Here is a 22192-nt window from a genome sequence, read left to right as displayed (position 1 = left end):
TACCACCATACACAATCTAGAAATGAAATCCTCAAAGGCAAGGACCGAGCATGATCCCTGGCCCAGAGCCAATAGCCTATTACATAGCTTATTTTCAAAATATGAGAAATGGATAAGCAATGGCTTTACGTGGACGGCTGTGGAGCAGCATGAATGTACCGTCTCTTGGAAACACACCCTATTTGTCAAGTGGAACTTCGCTTTTTTGGGTAGCAAATATATGAATGCCTTTAATTATGTTCCACCACTGCCAAATGTCACGAAGAGTGAAATACTTCATTTTTGCTTCAGGGGATGCATTCACATCTCTGGATATGATCCAGAAAACAGGTAGACAAAATTTCGAAAGCTGAGATCTGCCTGCATCAGTTATCATGGGTCTACAGTTACAAGTTCATAAATGAAACTGGCTTTGGGCTACTTTAAAAGTGAGTTTTATTAAAATAGAGACTCGGGGCACCTGGGTGGCTCAGTGGGGTAAAGCCTCTGCCTTTGGCTCAAGTCATGATCCCAGGGTCCTGGGATCGAGCCCCGCATTGGGCTCTCTGCTCCGCAGGGAGCCTGCTTCCCCCCGTCTCTCTGTCTGCCTCTCTGCCTACTTGGGATCCCTGTCTGTCAAAATAGAGATCCAACTCTCCTCTCCTCTCAGCCTATATGTGTTAATTACGATTTTTTTCTCCATAGCCAGTAACAGAAAGACTGACTATAGTGACTTTAACATGAATGGAGTTTTATTTTCCATGATAAGTTTTCAGGTAGAAAGTTTATGGCATTAAACATCAGTGCCCTAAGAAAATCAGAAGTACCGTATCTGTCATTCTCCAGGTTTTCTCATGATTGCAAGGAGGCTGCTGTAGCTTCAGCCAGCACATCATTCAAGGAAAGAGAAAGAGAAAATGGAGAATGGAGGTACCAGCACACTCTTGCTTATATTTTATTGGCCAGACCTGTGTAATAGAGCCAACTCCAGCTTTACAATGGTCTGGGAGCTGAATATTTTTGCTTGTTCAACTACTTTAAAAGGGAAAGGAAAGAGACAACAGTGTTAGAAATGAGTGTTAGCAGAGCCAGACAGTTGATTCACATGTATATTTGTCTCCATAATTGGCTACTACCCTCACCATCACACAATTTTTAAGTACCATAGATATGGGAGGAATATTTGTGTTAATTAAGAAAATTACATATTGGTAAGATAAACACAGGGTCCACAAACATGTTTAAAAAGTACATATATTGATAATTGGTGAACAAAAGGAGGAAAACAATTAATAACCAAGCATGGAAAAAATATTTTATTTTATTATTTAAATAAAAATGCCTCTTACACCCAGAAAATGGGTAGAAATACATTCAAATTTATGATACATAGTGTGGACTCTTATGATAAAAGCTGGCACATATCAAAATGCAATGACATCTGACATGGTAATGTCACTTCTGTAAATTTTTCCTGAGGGACTGATTCAAAATAAAAGTGAAGCTATATGCATAAAATATATATACTGTGTCAAAGTTATATGTAATACTCAAAATTTGAAGGAAATAAAACACTAAATATCTAGTAAGGGAGAAATGGCTAAGGAAATTATAATGGAATAAATTTGATGAGTTATAATAAAGCCATTAAAGAGATAATTATAGCCATTTAACAATATGGAAAACACTTATGATTTAACCACAGGTGGGTTTGAAAAAAGCAAAGTACAAAACACATAATGACGTGATTTCTGGTGACCATCTCACAGTGAAGATGGAGGTGACCACCACCAATACCACATACACCCTTTAGACATTTTTGGTGTGATTTGCTGATAAAACAGAGAAATTTGGAGGAGAGATGTTATCAAGAGAAGATCCACATACCAGAAACTTTTTTAAAAAGTTTAGCATGCTAATAAAGGAGGAGACTTCCCTTCTGCAGTACACTCCTGGATTACATTTAGATTTACTTTTATTTCTTTTACGTGTAATTTATTGACACTACAGACTGGTGTCTCTTAGCAGTTTCAGAAAACTGTAAGCCACTATCTCTCTGGGTGTTGCCTCTTCCCCTTTCCCCCAAAAGAAAGCAAAGACAAGCATAACACTCCTATTAAACTTATTTATTTTTACTCTGTTGTCCATATCTCTTAACTTTACTTTTATATTTTTAAAATTTCTCTATCAATTCAATAAATTCGGAGTATCTTTTCATATCAATGTTCCGTTTTAACAATTTGCTCTCCAGCTTCACTGAATCTGCTCTTTGACTCATTCATCTCAAAAACTGTCTCTGGAACACTATAAACATGGTTATTTTATATTCCCCTTCCCGATTAGTCCTGTATATACGGTCTTTGTGGGCACCCATCATTTGTCTGACTTCCTGTTTAATGTCAATTCTGTAGGTCTGCCTGCTCAAATACTTCATGATATTTTGAGACTCTAAATTCACATTTTTTGAATTTGAAGAAAGTCTCTGTGGAAAGGTCTCAAGGCTCTTTGCTCCAGAGTTTGTGTTTTCTTCTATGAGGTACTTGGGGACTACCCATCGGGGACCACTACTGGCTAAAGCCTCAGCTTAAAGCCTTTAGGGCCACAGCATACACTTAAGCTTTGACCCCTAGCCTGCTTAAAAGAAGATTTGTGTTTATAAATTATGAATGAGGACTGTTCCTTTTCTGTCTGCTATACCCAAAGCCATGGCCAAGACAGTCAAGCATCCTCACGCCCTCCCTTCACACACTGTGATGTCACTGATTTAGCAAGATGTCCTCATCTTGGGAGGTCCTGCCTCCCAAGTGCTCTTCACTTGGTTCTCAAAGTTTGCACGGGCCTCTGTTTCCATCCCTAAACCCAAGTTGTAAGTGGAGAGGAATTAGTATCCTATAGATTCGACAGTCTTATAGATCCAAAGATCTACAACACCTTTTGGCAAAGCCTGTCTCTTTTGGTAAAATTGGACACCCTCTAAAGCACACACAGAGGGGAAAATGTTACACCTATGCAAAAATACTACAGTTAAGAGAATGACACTCTGAAACACTGAACAAATGTCTTTTTTTATGAAAAAGATTTACCGCCAGAAATGAGAAAAATCTAGGACATTTCTTGTTTATAATCTCATAAAGGATCAAGAGTAGATTGCATTGGTAAATTACAGTTAAAGATGTGACAGAAGCTCAGAAGTAACGATATGTTGAGATGGAAAATATAATTTTTAAATTGAACAAATGGAAAGAGTTAACAGACTGTTCAATGCAGAAAATAAAATCCATTACGTAGCAGACAGCCTCAAGAAATTTCCCAATATCTCAAGAAAAAAATAGGTTAAAATAATGACACATATATACATATATTACATATACATGAATGGCATATATGTATATATATGTGTATGTGTGTGAAATATATATACACATATATATATGTATGTGTATGTGTATTATTCATATATATATGAGAATAAGAATTTTAAAGCACCTTAAGGAAAAGTGATCTAATTCCCTTTCCAATTTCAGATTCAGACAAGTTGGGTAAACGCCACAGAAGCCAAGAAAAAGAAAAAAGAGGGGAAAGGGGATGAGGAAAAGGAAGGAAGAACTATTTTGTATTTTAAAATAATGGTGTACATAGGTGGCTCAGTCAGTCAAGCATCTGCCTTTGGCACAGGTCACGACCTCCAGGTCTTGGGATTGAGTCCTACATCGGGCTTCCTGCTCAGTGGGGAGCCTTCTTTTCCCTCTGCTCTTCCCCACTGCTCATGCTCTCTCTCTCTCTCTCTAATAAATAAATACAATCTTTAAAAAAAGAATCAGTCTGCAGATCAGACAGGTTCACCAAATATATGAGACATAATTAATAAAAAGAAACAAGAAAAGCATTGGGGACTCTATAAATAATCAAAATTAAATAACCTAAAATTGGAGCACCTGGTTGGCTCAGTGGGTTAAGCCTCTGCCTTCGGCTCAGGTCATGATCTTGGGGTCCTGGGATCAAGCCCCGCATTGGGCTCTCTGCTCAGTGGGAAGCCTGCTTCCTCCTCTCTCTCTGCCTGCTTCTCTGCCTACTTGTGATCTCTCTCCCTCTGTCAAATAAATAAATAAATAAATAAATAAATAAAATCTTTAAAAAAAAACCCTGAAATTTAGTCACACTCATAAATATCAAAGACAATGAAGCAACATGTACAGAACTGGGAGGAAAAGTTGTGCCTCAAAAATGGTGTTTATGTGTGATGGCCTCAAGGTGAGAAACCCAAAGAAGAGAAGGCATTAAATGTAAACCATACTGCATGGGGCACTGGGTTTGGTGCATAAACAACAAATTTTGGAACACTGAAAATAAATAAAATTAAATAAAATTTTTAAAAATTTAGAAAATGTAAAGTGTCAAAATGTCTCTTAAAATATTTACATTTACATTTACAACATCCAACACATGGAAACAACCTAAGTGTCCATCAGTGGATGAATGGATAATAAAGATGTGTGTGTGTGTGTGTGTGTGTGTGTGTGTTGTGGAATATTACTCAGCTATAAAAAGGAAGGAAATCCTGTCATCTGTTACCACATGGATGGACCTGAAGGGCATCATTTTAAGTGAAATAAGTCAGGCATAGAGAAATAAGTACCGTATTTTCTCACTTATTTGTAGAATCTAAAAAATGAAAAAAAGGTGAACTCATAGATTAGGAGAACAGATTGATGGTTGTTAGAGATAGAAGGGTAGGGGGTACGAAAAAGGTACAAGCTTTTAGTTATGAAATAAGTCAGTCATGTAATGTAATGCACATCTTGGTAACCATAATTAATACACTGTATTGTTTATTTGAAAGTTACTAAGAGAGTTGATCTTAAAGAGTTTCCCTCCCAAGGGAAAAAAAAATGTTGTAACTATGTGTGGTGATTCACACTACCAAGATTTATTGTGTTCATTTCACAATATAGACATATGTTGAATCACTGTGTCATACACCTGAAACTAATATAATGCTATCTTCCAATTATATCTACATATGCCTATGTAAACCTACAGATAATACATATATCCACATACAGACATAACCCAATTAAAGAAAATGTTGTTTGTGTTCAGAAATAGGAATATATAAAAATAATTATGCAGCGTGATCTAGAGAGTATTTTTCTAAGAAAGGCAGGGGGATGATATCACTAGGAAATCTACTAACATAAATATTAGTACATAAATAAATCAAAAGCCGGAAGAGTGAAAAACAAGAACTTCTGGATGGATGCATCCATTTCCAATACAAGTCTTAGTATCTGAGCTCTTTCTAGACCTGAAGGGGTAGCATGGCGGGGTGGGTGTCAACACAGGCCCTGAGGCCCAGGTTGCTGGCATCCCAATTCCAGTGCTGCCATGTGCTAACTGTATGGTCTTGGGGCAGTCATTTGACCTATCAGTGTCTCAATTTTCCCATCTGTGTAATGGGGAAAATACTAATATCTCATGGAGGTATGGAGATAATTCAATGAGTTTTATATATACAAATTTACATTGGCACTTGGCCCCTTGCAGGTAATATAAGTATTTATTATTACCACTAATAATAGCAAATACTTAGATAAACCAATATTCCAAGCCAGACTTGACATGAACAGTCCTTATTAATACTATGACCAAAACTATGGCCTGCTCTCATTACTGTTATTTATCATTTTTGACAGATTCCAAACAATTCATTAAGATAAGAAAAAATGAGTCATACATATTAGAAAGGAAGGAATCACATTATCATTATTTGAAGACTGATTATGTACTAAAACAAACCAAAGGAATCAGCTGAAACAGAAAATCTATTAGATATAAGGCAAGAATCGAGTAAGTAGACAGGTTACAAATTAAACATGCAGAAATCAATTTTCTTTCTATAAACCAGCAAAATAAATTATTAAGTATAATAAAAACCCCATTCACAATAGGAACACAACTATAAAATATCTAGGAATAGAATTAATAATAAATACCCCAAGGGTTATATGATAAATCCCAGGACCTCACCAAGAGATAACAAGGAAAATTTAAAAGAATAAAGCAATATGCTGAATTCTGGGAAAGCAATACCATGCCGTATCAATTCTCCTCATATCAGTAAAACACCAATGGGGATTTTCAAACTTGGCAAATTAATTCCATTTTAGAAGAATAAACAGCAAAAGTATCCAAGAATAATTTTGGAATGAGGAGTGGAAAAAAAAATAACAATGGGAAGATCTTATGCACTTACAATAATTCAATGCTATGGCATTAACACAAGACATGGCAAGACATGGCAGATAAAGAGAAGAATAAGGAAAATGCCAAAGCCTGTGGAATGTGTACAGGTTTGCATACAGTAAAGGTGCCTTCCAAGTCACCAGCAAATGGACTGTAATGGGGCTAAAATAAAAATCACTGGTTAATACTCCGGGGGAAAATCTTAACCCAAACACAAAATTATTCCATTTTGATGAAAGGATTAAATGTTAAAAAAAAATCTTGAATGATTAGAAGAAGAATAAAACATATATTCCAATGTTCTATCATCTCCAGACTAGGAGAAGGTCTTCCTATGCATATCCTCAGAGAAGAAACCATAAAGGAAAATAGTAATGATTGAATAAATAAAATTTAAATGTATCTCATTAGCCTGAAATATCAGAAACCATGCTTTAAAAAAAAAACAACAGATGTAATTGCAATAAAGGAAAAAAAAATAACATGATATAAAAAGCAAATTAATAGAGCAATGAAATGCCATAATTTGCTTTTCGATTCACGTTTACCTCTCACTCCCCAAATCATCACGCTCTGCTGGTAAAGGGCTATAAACGGACATTATCATAACCTGTTGCTGATGGAAGGTCATATCTATGCTATTTCCATAGGGTAATTTGGAAATCTATTTCAAAAGCCTTAAGAATGTTTACCTCTTGGAGCTCACAATTCAAATTCCAGAAATTCATCTTAAGAAAATAATCGTAAGAGGAACAATAGAAAAAAAAAATCCTAAATGTGTGGCAATAATATTTCTAGTCAAGTTTGAACGTACCCACAACCTGGAATATTAAGACTGTGATGTGTTTTGTCCCCAACACCATGGCGACAGAATTCATGGGATAGCACCGAAGTTCAGTAGGTTGACTAGAGTGTGACACGTCCGTTACGGTCTCAATATTATTTAAAATTGTTAAAATGATTGATGTGCGCTAAAACGTTCACAGCGGTTAGAAATACATGGTGGGGGGGGTGCATGTGTTCTTCGTTTCTCTTATTTTATTTTTAATCATGAAAACTACGACATTGCTTTTGCCATTCATCCTTCCTTAAACAATGCTTGGGAGCCTGGAAATAGTGAGGTATCTGAATCAATACCTTATTTTAGATACTGTGTGAATTAAAATTTAAAAGTAAAATTAAATTCAAAATTCAATCTTCTATATTGTTAGTGTAATTAAATATTTCAACAAAATAATTAAATATCTAATAGTAACAGAAGGCAGAGGAACCCTGGTTGGGTATAGTCAGTTTCTCGCTTCTCCCTTCGCATGCTACCCAGCATCCTCTGGGGTCTTTCCATTTCTCCAGGTCACTGGCCTGAGCCTGTTTTCCTTTCGGGGTAAACAGCCTGCAGTAAGAAATCTAGTCCCGGAAACATTTTCAGAATCTTCCCAAAGTGTCAGCATGAGCTAGAGGCAGTGAGTTTTAGAGTTTTAACCGAGTTTGGAGAGTCTGTGAACAAATTAACTTTGCACACCCTCTGCCTTGACATGCACAGAGCAGGGAAGTTAGAGCCAATCCAGGCCCTCAGATCTGGGAAGTCACGCAGGCAGCCAGGGAGGCGAGCCAGAGGGCCGGTAGAGGGCTCCTCGGCTCCCCAAACCCATCAAATGGACTCTGAAGCTTCAGAACCCTTCCCCAGGCATGTTGGTGCCTCCGCCATCTGACGGGCTCCTCTGCACACAAAGAAGCCCCTCTGTGTCCATTCTTCCAGCCCCAGTTTCCTGACCTGTTACTGACAACTGTTTCCGTAGTAACTGCAAAAAGGCCCTACATTCACTGGAACGGCAGGCCAGAGGGTGTGGGCTGGACTTCCAATGTGTCCTTTATTTCAGTGCTGGACCTTCCTTGCACCTTTTATTGGTGAATTCGTGTGCAAGCCATGAATGATGCAGCGGACAGTCAAGTCCTCGGGGACTGTTGTCCATGTCCTCCTGGACCATGCATGTGAGGGTCAGTAGGAACAGAGCCTGAAACCCAGGCAGCCTAGGATTTGAGCGGAGAGAGCATTCTAAGCGAGCCCAACCCTCTTCTACAGATGCACAAAAGGGCCACAGCTAACACGAGTTTATGTCGCTGAGCACACCAGAAAGACGGTTACAGGAAATGTTCTCCCAACACAAGTCAAACGTCCATGTCAGTACACAGGGTTTAAACTTCACATGTTTGTTTATAAAAAGCTTTTGGTGGTTTTGAGGTCATGTGTTCTTAGAGGTTATATGACCCTGTAAGTCCTGCATTTTTAAAATTCCCCATTCCCAGGACACCTGGGTGGCTCAGTAGGTTAAGCCTCTGCTTTCGGCTCGGGTCACGATCTCAGGGTCCTGTGATCGAGCCCCACATCGGGCTCTCTGCTCAGCAGGGAGCCTGCTGCCCCCTCCCTTTCTCTACCTGCCTCTCTGCCTACTTGTGATCTCTGTCTGTCAAATAAATAAATAAATCTTTTAAAAAATAAATTAAATTAAATTCCCCATTCCCTTTCCTACCAGAAGGCTCACCCAATATGGCACCAGGGGCATGCACGACTCCAGCCGTGGACAAAAGGAGGTCATCCCCCTCTTCCACTATTTGCCACCCACTGTCCCTCGTCCTCATACTCCCCTTCTCTTTGACCTGCAGCCCCGTCCCTGGCTTCTGAAACCGCTCTAGGTGACTACCACGAACGATCTCTCTAGCTGTGGTCACTATGGGTTCTCTCAGACCCACTCTTAACCTTCCCTTCTAGAACTCCAGACTGGAGAGAAAAGAGAGAAGGTCCTCCTGCCTAGGCCCATATGAGTCTTATACATATTGTATGAAACTCATCTGCAGAGGGCCAAGATTCCTGAGAGTAGATGCTGGTCACAGCAACAGAGCAGAGTTCTGCTTTGCCAGGTTTCAATCCAATTCAGTTTCTGAAGCCCGATCAGGTCCCGAGGGGCATGGCAGAGGAGCGAGGGAGGCTAGGATAGTGAGGGGGCAGTGGGAGGCTTTGCTGGGTAGGCATGGGCAGTGCCTTGGAGCCCAAAGGTTGCAAGCATTTTAGTAAACTGATAATCGGCATGGCCATACTGGAATACCATCCCTGACCCTGACCCAGGCCTCCACGCCCTACACCAGCCTATCGAAGTGCAGCCAGCCTCCTTGTGAGATGAGGCGGCAAGACAGACCAAATGACCTTCACAAAAAGGTAGGATGACATTAAGGTGAAGCCTCAGCTCCCAGCTTTCCCGTATGTATGGTGGGTCCTCAGCGAGTGGCCCACCACACATGTCCTCAAGGATCACACCGGAAGGCCAGCAGCTTTTGCAAAAGGTATGCACTCCATGGTGATATTCAGATCAGTACCTCTCGATGCATGATTTCCAGATGGGTGTCGGCCTGTTCACAAACACTGATCTGTGATCAAACAGGGGGCCTCAGCCCACATGTGAGTCAATCATGTTATAAAGAACACGTTTCTAGCTCCTCTTGCAGGGAAGGAAGCACCGGGAGCATGTCCCTCTGCGTTCTGGTACAAGTTCCTAATCTCTTTGCAGCAACAAGGGGATCAACAGCTCATGGCCCAGTTACTTCGTACAGCAATACTTCAAAACATCATCCCCGAGAAGGCCTCTGCTTGGACTCCTGCAGAGGGAATATTCTGGTAGTCAGCTGCCTGGAATGGGAATCCCTGCTTAGACTCCTGAAGAGGGAATATTCTGGTAGTCAGCTGCCTGGAATGGGAATCCCAGCTCTGCCACTTCCTGGCCAAATGACCACATTCAAGTTGCACAACCTCACCAAGCCCAATGTCTTCATCCTTAAAATGGGAAAACAGAACCTATCGCTTAAATGTTTTCGTGCAGATTAAATGGAGTATAATATACAGCTGCTCTGGGCAGAAGTGCAGGGTAGATGCCCTATCAACGTGCATTTCAAGCACTTTTTCCCACATGCACTTACACACAAGGGCACAGTAGAATCGCTACAGATTACAAATATATACACATATACCTATAAATCCATGGATACGCACATGTGTGAATAGGCCCTCAGTTTTGCTTGGTTTTCATGTCCTTTCTTCTAACTTAAACCTCTGTTTTCCTCCATTATAACCTGGTCAGATGATGTGGATAAGACACAGAGGGGCAAAGTATGGACCTTGACATTCAGGGAAGCTAGAGCTTTCATCCACCAAAGGGCATCAGGTTACCGAACAGGGTGAGATAGGAGAATTATATTCCTAGCATATGACATTTTTATGGAAAGGAAAAGCTGAATTAAAGAAAATACCGAGCTTGAGCAGAAAAGAGAGAAATCACCCCCAAAAGAAAGCTTCATTTGATAAATCAAGCAAGTTGGTCAAAGAGTGAGACGGAGCCACGCGACAGTCCAAGGGGACCAGAGTGACTTCGGGGGAAGCCCTGCACCTGATAATATCTTAGCAACATCACCATTGCTACCACAACTTCCCAAAACCCTAGACCAGCTTGTCTGGGGACTGTTAGCCTGTTCCAGCCGTGAGGCTCCTAACGAGGTTTAACCAACCAACAGGGACCCGTCAGCAGCTGATAGCTGCTCTCCAATCACATGTGCATTTATGCCTGGGGTCTTCTAAGAGCATCCTCGGCTTCATGAAGAATTCGAGAGTCTTCTGAAGGTTGGTGAGCAGGCTCAGTTTCAGCAAACAATTATGAGAGTCTACTCTCTGCTCACTCATTCATTAGACACTTATAGCTCTCTGCACGTACATGACCTTGTGCTAGGCGTTACGGAAGGAGAAAGCATGGCCCCAGTGCTCAGAGGGCACTTCATTTCTCTATCTCTGTGTCTCCCAGTGTATACGGCACAGGGTGTGATTTCGGAGTGCAGGGCGGGCATTTAGAGATCATGGAAAGAGACAGAAGAAGACACCAGTCCTCCTGGATCCTACCATCTATTAGGCAATACAGGACATACACTACAATGGAAAACATTCTGGATGTTGAGAGGAAGAGTAAAAGCTCTGGCATCAGCTGGACTTGGAAGCTTACGGATCCGGAGATATATTTTGTTCGGCCATTTTTCCTGCTCCTGCGCGATGCTATCAAGGTAGTCTAACAGAGCAGTATCGCGATGGAAGACGCAAGCAACTGAACACATAACCATTTTAAACCTTTCTAACCTCTGCATTTTATCTGCCTAGCCCCTTCAGACATTCAAGTGCTGAGCATTTCTAGTCACTAACACTGCCCCTTTGATACTTTGATTATTTCTCTTCAAGCTTCACTTGACTGAATACTTTGGAGAGGGACGGAGAGGGAAGAAAACAAAAATGAACAGAAAGAGGGGCTAAGATCCATTCGGGCGCACAGATTTATGTGTGGCTAGGAGTCGAACGTTACGATCCGAAAGATAGTATCTGACCAAAAGCAATAGAACAACTTTATATTCAGTCGGCAAATGAGGCCTGACCAAATGCAGAGAAAAATCATCATTCAGGACTTAAAAGCAATGAGATGGCTGCATAAAATTTCCACATTGGGTTGATAAGTAAATTAAGAAATAATGGTTAATTTTCAAGTGTTTGAACTAAAGGAATCAGGAAGAAAATTTTATTGACAGCACTGATTAATACAATTAACATTCGGGAGGGGAGAAAAGATTATGTCTGAATCCTTTTTTTTTTTTTTTTTCCTCCGAATTTATTTATTTTCAGAAAAACAGTCTGAATCCTTTTAAAACTTTGCTGTTTTTCAGCAAATCACGCCTACCAAATTGCAGATAGATTTGGGATGTTGATGTGTGAGACCGTATGCACACATGTTGCATTTAAAAATATAGGTACAGTGACAGTGTAAGAAGCAATGTGATTCACAAATTTATTTAAGAAAATTATTTTTGCAGACGCCTGGGTAGCTCAGTCGGTTAAGTGTCTGCCTTTGGCTCAGGTCATGATCCCAGGGTCCTGGGATGGAGCCCCATGTCAGGCTCCCTGCTCAGAGGGGAGTCTGCTTCTGCCTCTCCCTCTGCCCTTCCCCACTGCTGGTGCTCTCTCGCTCGCTCGCTCTCGCTCTCTCTCTAAAATTAAATAAAATAAAATAATTTTTGCTATGTGTAAAGCATTGACAGACTCACCAGCTGCAAGTCTAGGCCCCAAACCATGTGGCCTTGACTATGCCTCTCAGCCCAGATGTAGGCAGGAGGCCCCTGGTGTAGCAACACATTCAGATGAAAATGAAAAGGCTACTCTCCTTCTACCTGCTCACTTCCTAGAGTGGCAGGCTGACATTTTCTGCAGGGAACCCTCTCTTTCCTGTGCGTGTAGGTCTAAACACCCCTGGCTCCGCTCCCCGGATAAAGGGAATGTGCTAAACCCCTCTCAATGCAGGAACAGTCACACCACGGCTGCCAACTGCGCACCTGTGGCTTTGTGATTCCCCAGGGTTTGCTTCCGTGTAGGGAAGCCTTCAGAATCCATGAGCAGAGAAGTAATAATAATAGTAATAAACACAGGAGCAGAGCTGAGCACTGTCAGGCTATAATCACTCTGGCAACAGAGCAAACAGTCCTATAGTCGGCCCGTGCAGCTTTGATACCCAAGTGCTCAGGAGGAAACAGCTGGAAACCCCAGCAAGCGGGAGACATATTAGCAGGCGGTGTTCACTTCAAAAGGGGAGAATGTTTTATTTTGTAATGGAACTCTTCCCAATCAGTCCTGTCTTCTCCCTTCCTGCTTCAGCCTCCTTTGGCTGTCTCATTTCTTACAGGAAGGGGGAGTGTTCAGGTTAGAGCCTGTTGTTGGCTGAAGAACAGGGATGTCCCATCAGGGGAAGAGACTTAGAAGTTCAAGTTGCAGGGGCAGGGTGGGGAAGACAGGAGCGGGCTGCTGAAGTCCCCCAGAGGAAACGCCGATGCTGCCCAGAGAGGGAGAAGCTCTGGGCGCGGGGCTGAAGACATACCAGGTGCACCTGCAGACCCAGAGCTCAGCACCTTGACCTTCTGATGCCCGGACGTCAGCAAGGTCTGATTTTAACAAAACCAAAGATCTCCCTGCTTCAAATCATCCCCTCTACCAATCTGACAGTGCTCAGATGCCTCCTCTTAGTAACCCTTGAAAACAATATCCATGAATAAAATCGCGCCGAGTCCTGTTACAGCTTATAATGCACTCCTACCACCTGGCCATCTGCTGGAGGTTTGGGACTGGAAGAAATGAGACAGAGAACAGGTACATTCTGGAAGAAGTATCAGGAATCTGGAAATTTCCAGGTTTTCTATGCCCTTCTTGAGGGTGGGGACCAGGGAAGGACGGATCAGTAATAGAGGAGGCAGGGAATTTCCTTAATTAAAAAACCTCACCTTCCTTGTTCTCATAAACACCCCCTTTTGCTTTCTGTGCAGTTCAACCAACCAGTACAGACTCTGCATGTACAGGAGGGACGTGACCATGACCCAGCCACCAAACCCGTGTATGTGCTTGGCATTACATCCTGCCAGACTGCTTCATGGACATCGTCTTCCTCCCGCTCTGGAATGAACGTGCAGGCAGAGCACGACTTCTGGCTCTTACGTGACCAAAGTTCAAGTTGGAAACATCCTGTGAAGTAGGTAGATAGGTAATTTAATCCTTATTCAAAGGCAAGGGTTCTCCTGGTCAAGGCTGCTTCCTTCCAACTCCTTTATTGCTATTTTGGTGCCTCCCGTTAGACCCAAGGAGAGGGCATAAGAAGGAAAGGTCCAGTCTCATTGGGTGGGTGCGGTTACCCTCTGACGCGGGGGCCACCTGGTGGCCAAGGAGAGATGTACAGCTGCTATTCTCTGGAAGGTCCTGACGAAGCAGATAGATCTCTGTCCCAGAGGGTCACTTGAGACCCTGCTGTCCGGTCCCTGCAGAGCCTTCCCTCTCCCGAATGATGCCACTCACCACTCTAGATGGCTCAGGTGGGTGGAGCCAGAGGTGGCCCTTTGCTAACTCTCTTGCATCTGACCCACCATCGATGTACTTATTCAACATATTGCTTATCCTCTAGATTACCTGGGTGGGAATTCAACCCCAATCCACAATGGCACCCAGATTTCAGGGTCACATATTGGGGCTCTTTCCGTGTTCTCACTGAAGCTGCTCCTCCAGGCTTAAGGAAGAGCAGGGGAGGTGGGATGGAGTCCATAACACAATCTTATCCTCACCAACCTTCTTTCTACATTGGCCTCTTTCTACATTCTTGGTTTGGCTACCAGGTCCTAAGGTCACGGCATTTGATGGCACATATTTCCTTTGAAACCACCCCCCACCCCCCACCTCCAACACACAAATCTTTAGTACTGGGCAGCACATATGCTTGGGAACTTCAGTGGTAATTTTAACACCCGATTACATTCTGAGTCCACGCTAACATTCTGGATTTTCTATATAAGAGTTGAGGGCTTTGCACTGATTTCCCCAGTCTCTTATACAAACTTATTTATGAAAAATAGGCTCACTGACCGTAGGGAGGACCACAGTCTCTGATCAAATGGAAGCAAGATTCTAATGCTGTTCAGGGTGACGGAACAACTGTTCGTCTCCAACAACCGTGCCTCCAGCCATGGAGAAAACCCTTGTGCTAAGCGCCCAGGACCCATGAAGGCACCTGCAGATGTTGCTTATTTTAATTCTCCTTTTACCCCCTTTATTTCATATAATAAAGGGTTGATTTTGTTTATTTTATGATATTTGTGTGGACAAATCCATGTGTAAATGTCACATTTTTAAGCATACACATAATAATAACATATTTTCATCACTCCAAAAAGGAAGACTTTTTAATCATTCCCTTAGTTTGCAAACTAAGTTCCCTAGGTAGGGCCATTTGTTTTTTCCTTCTTCACTCAGATAAACTGTGCCCTCCTAGGAAACAGGTTTTGCCTTATGAATGTGTCTATGTCTGTTTCCCCTTACTCGGACCTTGCATTGATTAGATATTGATCGGTGTCTGCTGAATAGGGAGGCTTCTATTGAACATCTCCTATCAGGCCTTCTGCTGAGAATCTTCCAGGCATTATCTCCAGTTCTCATCTCAACCCTGTAAAGGGTGATGTTAACATCTCCATTTCATTGTTGAGAAGACCAGAGCACAGAGAAATTACGTATCTGGTCAAGGACCATCCAGCTGCTAATTTCCAGACTGGGGATGTGAACCCCAAATTTTCTGGCTCTGAATCCATGTGGTCGTACAACAGTTATTACTGTTATTACACATAGACCTTCGTGGTCAGTTTAAGTATCAGGTCCTTCACTGACGCACTCTAGTGTGTTTCTGTTAGGGTTCATTCATTCATTCATTCATTCAATTACTTGTTTATTCTTCTAGGTTTCCACATACGTGAGTGAGGACTCTGGCAGATTACTTAGGGTCCAATCCCACACCATAGAGACATTAATTGTCAGTTTAGGCATAGCCATAGAATCTCTTTTCTGGGAAAGTCTGTAACCCTAAAGTATCCCCTCCCCAGCTAAATACTGCAAAAATAGTAAGAAAAAAAATGCTTAAAATAGGCAGTAAACAGGCACCTGGGTGGCTCAGTGAGTAAAAGCCTTGGCCTTTGGCTCAGGTCACGATCCCAGGGTCCTGGGATTGAGCCCCACATCGGGCTCTCTGCTTGGCATGGAGCCTGCTTCCCCCTCTCTCTCTGCTTGCCTCTCTGCCTACTTGTGATTGCTATCAAATAAATAAAATCTTAAAAAAAATAGGCAGTAAACCAATAGCAATCTTCTAGGAAATGATGCTAACTACAGAACATGCAACTCTGAACCCAGATATGAAATTTCTAACAAAGTATTAGAGGTCAAGATAGAGGCATCAGACATCTGTCTTCTCTTTGGAAAGAGGTGCCAAGGAGGATGGCGATCGTGGTGTAATTCCTCTGCCTGCCCAGCATCCAACGGCTGTCCAGCTATAGCCTCCCAGCTTCCTCCGTGTACGTTCGATCTACAGGACCTGCATCTCAGCAAGCATCCAGCCAGCCAGAAAGGAAAGGCCAATCTTTCTTTCTTGTAGCCACCTCCAGTTTCTACCACCAACTACTCTGGAACTCTTAGCTAACTCGGCTTCTGAGGACAGAGGAAACAGGAAGCATTCTCACGTGAGCTGGTCCTGCATGAGGCTGTTGATGACAATTCCCCCAACGCTGCCCCACCAGTCTCCCTTCCTGTATTTTGGAGTGGGGTGTGGGGCCAGGAGAAGTAGGCTTAAATCTGACTCTTCTTAGTAAGTTCTGGGAAGGGATCTGCCCAATGAGTTTTTTGCTTGTTCTTTGGTTTTTGTACTTTTTGTTTTGTTTTGTTTTCATGACTTTTACTGCAATCTACTAGCTGCAAATTCCAAAACTAGGGGAAGTCTTGATTAAAATTCTCCTGCATGGGGCGCCTGGGTGGCTCTGTGGGTTAAGCCTCTGCCTTCGGCTCAGGTCATGATCTCAGGGTCCTGGGATCGAGCCCCGTATCAGGCTCTCTGCTTAGCGGGGAACCTGCTTCCCCCTCTCTCTGCCTCTCTGCCTACTTGTGGTCTCTGAGAGGAAAGCAGGCTCCCTGCTGAGCAGAGAGCCCAATGCGGGGCTTGATCCCAGGGCCCTGAGATCATGACCTGAGCCGAAGGCAGTGGCTTAAACCACTGAGCCACCCAGGTGCCCTAAATAAAATCTTTTTTTAAAAAAAATTCTCCTACACTAGCAACCTGAATTATAATTCTGCCCTCATCAAAAATTTTGTGGAGGGGGACAATTATATGTGCAGTTTTGAGTATTTCTATGATGTCTCCACACTTCACCTATAAGATGCAGTTTGGAAGTGAGGTCCAAAGGCCAACTCCAATGCTTCTCCCAGTTCTGTGTGTGTGTCTGGGTGTGTGTCTATGTGTGTGGGTGTGTGTGTGACTGAGAGAGAGAGAGAGAAGGGGAGAGCTCAAGGAGGGGGAGCAGCAGGCAGAGGAAGATGTAGGGTCCCTGCTGAGCAAGAAGTCTAATGCAGGACTCTATCCCAGGACCTGGGATCAAGACCTGAGTCAAAGGCAGACCCTTCACCGAATGAGCCACACAGGTGTCCCTATGCTCCTCCCAGTTCTAAGCCTCCTGACTCACCTCACCCTGCTCACAAGGAGAGCTGCCCTCCTTAGCCCTTCTGTGACCATGTTTTTAAAATCCAACTCCAGGGATGCCTGGGCAGCTTAGTTGGGTAAGCCTCTGCCTTTGGCTCAGTCACGATCTCAGGGTCCTGGGATCTGGCCCCATGTTGGGCCCCACTCTGAGCAGGGAGTCCTCTTCTCCCTCTCCTTCTGTCCCTCTGCCCAGTCATGCTCACTCTTTCTCTCAAATATATACATAAATAAATTAATTAAAAAAAAAAAAAACCCAAACGCAGAGCCAAGTGAATCCTAGATTATTAGTGAGAGTCCTGGGGTAGGCATCAGAAATGTGCACCAGCCTAGGATTCTAACTATGGAGTTTCTGTCTCTAGATCCTTGCATCAGCTTTGGGTCAGCAATCCTGGGAAAGGTCAAGACCTATGGTTCCAGGCAAGAGTCAGTCTACAAACGAGGAACACTGGCTGAAATTAGAGTCTTGGAGGCCTCAAGAGTAAAACGGGGTTCCTGCTCTCATTTTGTGAGGCAGTTATTAAAAAAAATGAGATAACAATTATTAGGAGTATAAACATCTAGGGTAACACAGAATCATATTTAGTCCAGAATCATGAGACACCAATAGGGATATCAGTGTCCATTAGTCACAGAAACAAAACAAAACAGAAAACCCTCATACTCAGACCTAACAAACATCAAAATTGTCTAGTCATTCTTTAAAAAAAATACAATAAATTCCTTCCAAGTGACAAACACTGTTACATTGTGCTCAGGCTGAGGACACAACCCCTGCTCCCTCATGAAACTTAGTATAGAACAGTTACTTAATAATTGTTTTATTATAGTTTTGAAAATGCTGTGGTCAGGGGCGCCTGGGTAGCTCAGGGGGTTGGGCCTCTGCCTTCAGCTCAGGCCATGGTGTCAGAGTCCTGGGATTGAGCCCCACATCGGGCTCTCTGCTCAGCGGGGAGCCTGCTTCCCCCTTTCTCCCTGCCTGCCTCTCTGCCTCCTTGTGATCTCTGTCAAATAAATAAATAAAATCTTTTTTTAAAAATGCTGTGGTCAAAAAATGCAGATACTGTGAGAACACAAGGAATCTAACAGAGCCCAGATAATTATGCTGATCAGGTCCTGTCACTTTATAAATAAATATACTCTAGACCTATATACCATAGACATTTACAAACTAGGCACATAGACACATAAATACATAGATGGATGGAAGCATAGATGTGTTTGTCCCAGAGGAAGACCTTCCTCTTCCCTATGGTCCTTTTAGCTGGATTTAAGAAACAAATAGACATGAGACAAATTTAATAGGTATATGTAAGAGGAATCCACATAGACATGGAAATTCCAAAGATGGTGAGGCAACAGGAAAATTATATGAGCTAAAGAGAGGGGCAGGGTCTGAGAATACTAGGGGAGAAAGTTCATTTGCAAGAAGTTGAAAAGGGATATTTGGAAAAACAAAGTTCCCCTATTATGCAGGTAAATTCTGGAGGTAAAGGGGACTCTCTGTTATTCCGGACTCTCCTTTCCAGTGCAAATTTAGGCAGTTGTGAGGGATACAGAGAGCTTCCTCTGCTGGGTTTTGATTATTTTTAACTCAAAATAATCTTTATGTCCAAGTAGCCCCTTTTGGGATAGCCTGTCCTACTCTGCTAGAGTTGGATAAATAACAGATACAGATATATAGACATAGTTTAATCCTTAATAAATCCTAAAGAGGAGGTTGAGAGGAGGTTAAAGTGAGATTATCTTTGAACCCTCATTGAGCAGGACCCCTGATCTGACGCCCAGGATGCTTTCTGCCAGGACATCATAGCTCCTTGCCTACTGGAAGCCCTTACTCCCTGTTTTCCCTTGTGGTATGCCCCAGGCCACTGGCCCATTTTATCCATCCCAGAAGTAGGAGACTTAACAAAGATGTGTCCTTTCCCACGATGTGAGACCAGGCCCCCTTAAGTTCAGACAGAACAAGGTCGGGAAGAAGGAGTCCACACGGAGGACACTGTGATCACCCACATAGCGCATGTAGCATTCCTGGAGAAAATGATTAACCACAAATTTGAACAAGTGCCCTGCATTTAGCAATAACACCCAGTCTTTCCCTGGCATTTTTATGTCCTACTGCTAGTCACTTTTCCAACCCGTGGGGCAATGGATTTCCACTCTAAACGTCACCTCTAGTCGATATGTATATATACACACACACACACACTGTTTTCTGCATCTCAATAGCTTTACACACGCAGGGTAGTTCTGCCCCGAGGCTGGGTATAAATAAATTGACAGTCTGGTTTCCCACTAATGCCATCAGAGAAAGCAGTTTCAGAATACTAATCAGAAACTCTCATGAAGTGAAAAAACCTTGTGTCAAGAAGCAGGAAGCACTTACTGGGGCCAAAAACCAATTGGTCAGAGGGACTCTGGGGCTTCGGGGCTTGTGGTGTTGGCTTCAGGGACCAGAGAAAAGACTGCTTAGGGCTTGGCGAAATGGCTAGGATGGAGTGTGGAGCCTATTATCAAAAAGAAATCAAACAGATCAATGAGGAGGGTGAGGGTCTCCAATGCAGCAATAGTTGGTAGGAAAGGAAGTCAGTGGATCATCAAGAGAGGTAAGTTCAAGGGCAGGAAACCAACATGACTAGATGGGTTAGAGAGCTGGGAAAGCAGGTGGAAGCAAGGGCAAAGAAAATAAGATTTCACAGAGGGAGGGACAGGGGAAAACAAAAGTCTGTCACATGGGGTACCTTGGTGGCTCATTTGGTTGAGCACCGACTCTTGATTTCGGCTCAGGTCATGATCTCAGACTCAGGGGATTGAGTCCCACACTGGGCACCCTGCTCAGTGGGGAGTCTGCTGGAGATTTTCTCCCTCCCGCTCACTCTCTCTTCCTAAATAAATAAATTCTTTTATAAAACAAAAACAGAGCCTGTGACATAAAAACTAATGTCAGTTGACCTGTGTTTCTAACCTCCCACGGAGAGGAGGCATCTGCCCACCTCTGTCCTACCCTGTCCAGGAAATAGGGCTTTTGTGATAGGAAGGACCTTCCTGATATTCACTAAGGAGGCAAAAGAGCCAGAGAACATTTTATCACTAGATATACAAAGGCAGGAGCCTCAGGCTTACATTACCAAAGCTCACTTGAGTCTCCCACGTCATTTCCTGTTTCCAGCATTCTCTACTAGAGAATAGACAGTGGAGAACACGGGGCTCCAGGTTCAAGGTAGGGGAAGGGCTCCACCGGGAGCTGCAGTAAGGGAGTGGATGGAGAAAGTCAAGGAGTGCCCAAGGGTTGTGAAATTCATATGAAAGTGGAGTGACAAGATCAGGGTCCTGTGCTTCAGGACGGAGGCACCCAAGGACGTCCCAAACAACATGCGCTTGTTTGAATTTGAAAGTTTGCAGGTTTATGAAGAGAGTAACAGGGAAACCAGGCTACAGAGATCAATGGTCAGTCAAATCAGAACCACGTCATGTTTTAAGATATATATATATATATATATATTTACTTTTTGGTGCATAAAGGACTTGTACCATCCAAATCTGGCAGTGCAGAGGTCCACTAATGCTCCCTTCAATGAAGAGGCAAGTGTGATTCATAATTAGATCTCAGTGCGTGGCAAGGAAGCATTTCCTTTAGGACTGCATAACCTCGCATTAGTGGTAAAGTTGTTCTACGAAACAATGTAAACAATAACCCTCCTAAACCTCCACGATGGTATCTGTGCACTTTTTAAACACTATTAATTTTGTTAGCCCACTCTTTCTTTCTAGAAATGCTGGTCATACTCAAATTATTATAAATTTCAAATTATATAAATTTACAAGTAAAATGTAATGTCCTACACAGTTCTTTACCCTCTCCTAATTCTAATGGCTGAAAGCAAGTGATGAGTGTTTAATATAGAATGGGGGCTTCCTAGAAATCACACTTCCATTGCCAAAGGCTGGCAGAAAAATACCCAAACTCATCAAAGACCGCCATGATTTCATCTATTAAATTAAGAGTGTAAAAAAGGGGCCAGGTACCACGTTTCACACTCTGTACATTATCCCATTTATTTTACTTAATTACACTTGTAATATATAACATCATAATATAATTAAATATAAGATATATGATATATAATTTATAATATATTGTATAATATATAATACCTCAGTGGAAGTAGCCATGATTATCCTCATTTTACATGTGCTCAGGAAAGTGAAAGAACTTGCCCAATATCTCAGGTGTCCACCAGTCTTCCTGCTGTACCACACTACATTGTAAGGACCTCCTTCAGTGGTCACACCGTTCCTAAGCCCACAGCCAGATAGTCCTCTCATCATGTTTACTTCAACCCAGCCCCAACTCTACCAACTCCTTCTCCTCCCTAACGATCCAAATTGTATACCTGCTTGACGAATTTCCTGACCTCTACAAGCTAACGATGACTTCCCATCTCCCAAAGAACAAAAACGACAATGATGGCAGCAGCAACAGCAGCACTGAACATCTAACGACACCCAAGTGCCATTTCTAACTTCCCCAATGGTGTGTGATCTTCCTGTCAACACAATGGTAAGGGAACCCCCTCCTAGAAGTTAGTCCCAACATTGTGCATGATAGAAGATTTTTAACAAATACTTAGGAGAGGAGGGGGGAGCCCTGGAAAGAGAGAAAAACGAGAGGGAAAATATTGATTATCTACTTCTGAGTGTCAGTTTGGAGAAACTTAAACATTCTTCGTATGTTTATATATTTCCACCAAATATTAGTGAAGACATCGTTGTATGTATTGGTAGATAATCAGCTAGTCCAATTTCTATCTTCCAACTCTGCACTCAGTTATGCTCCAACAGTAGGAGAATAGGTT

At 42.5% G+C, this 22192-nt stretch overlaps 1 protein-coding gene across 1 annotated transcript in view; it reads right to left on the bottom strand.

Moving 5' to 3' along the window:
- AGBL1 (AGBL carboxypeptidase 1) overlaps positions 1 to 22192 on the bottom strand; it is a 657523-nt gene that overhangs the window by 220515 nt on the left and 414816 nt on the right. The gene's annotated exons all lie outside the window — the stretch shown is intronic.

The sequence above is a fragment of the Neovison vison genome, chromosome 13 (genome assembly GCF_020171115.1).
Source record: "Neovison vison isolate M4711 chromosome 13, ASM_NN_V1, whole genome shotgun sequence".
NCBI lineage: Eukaryota > Metazoa > Chordata > Mammalia > Carnivora > Mustelidae > Neogale > Neogale vison.
This window is presented reverse-complemented; position numbering and strand designations above follow the sequence as displayed.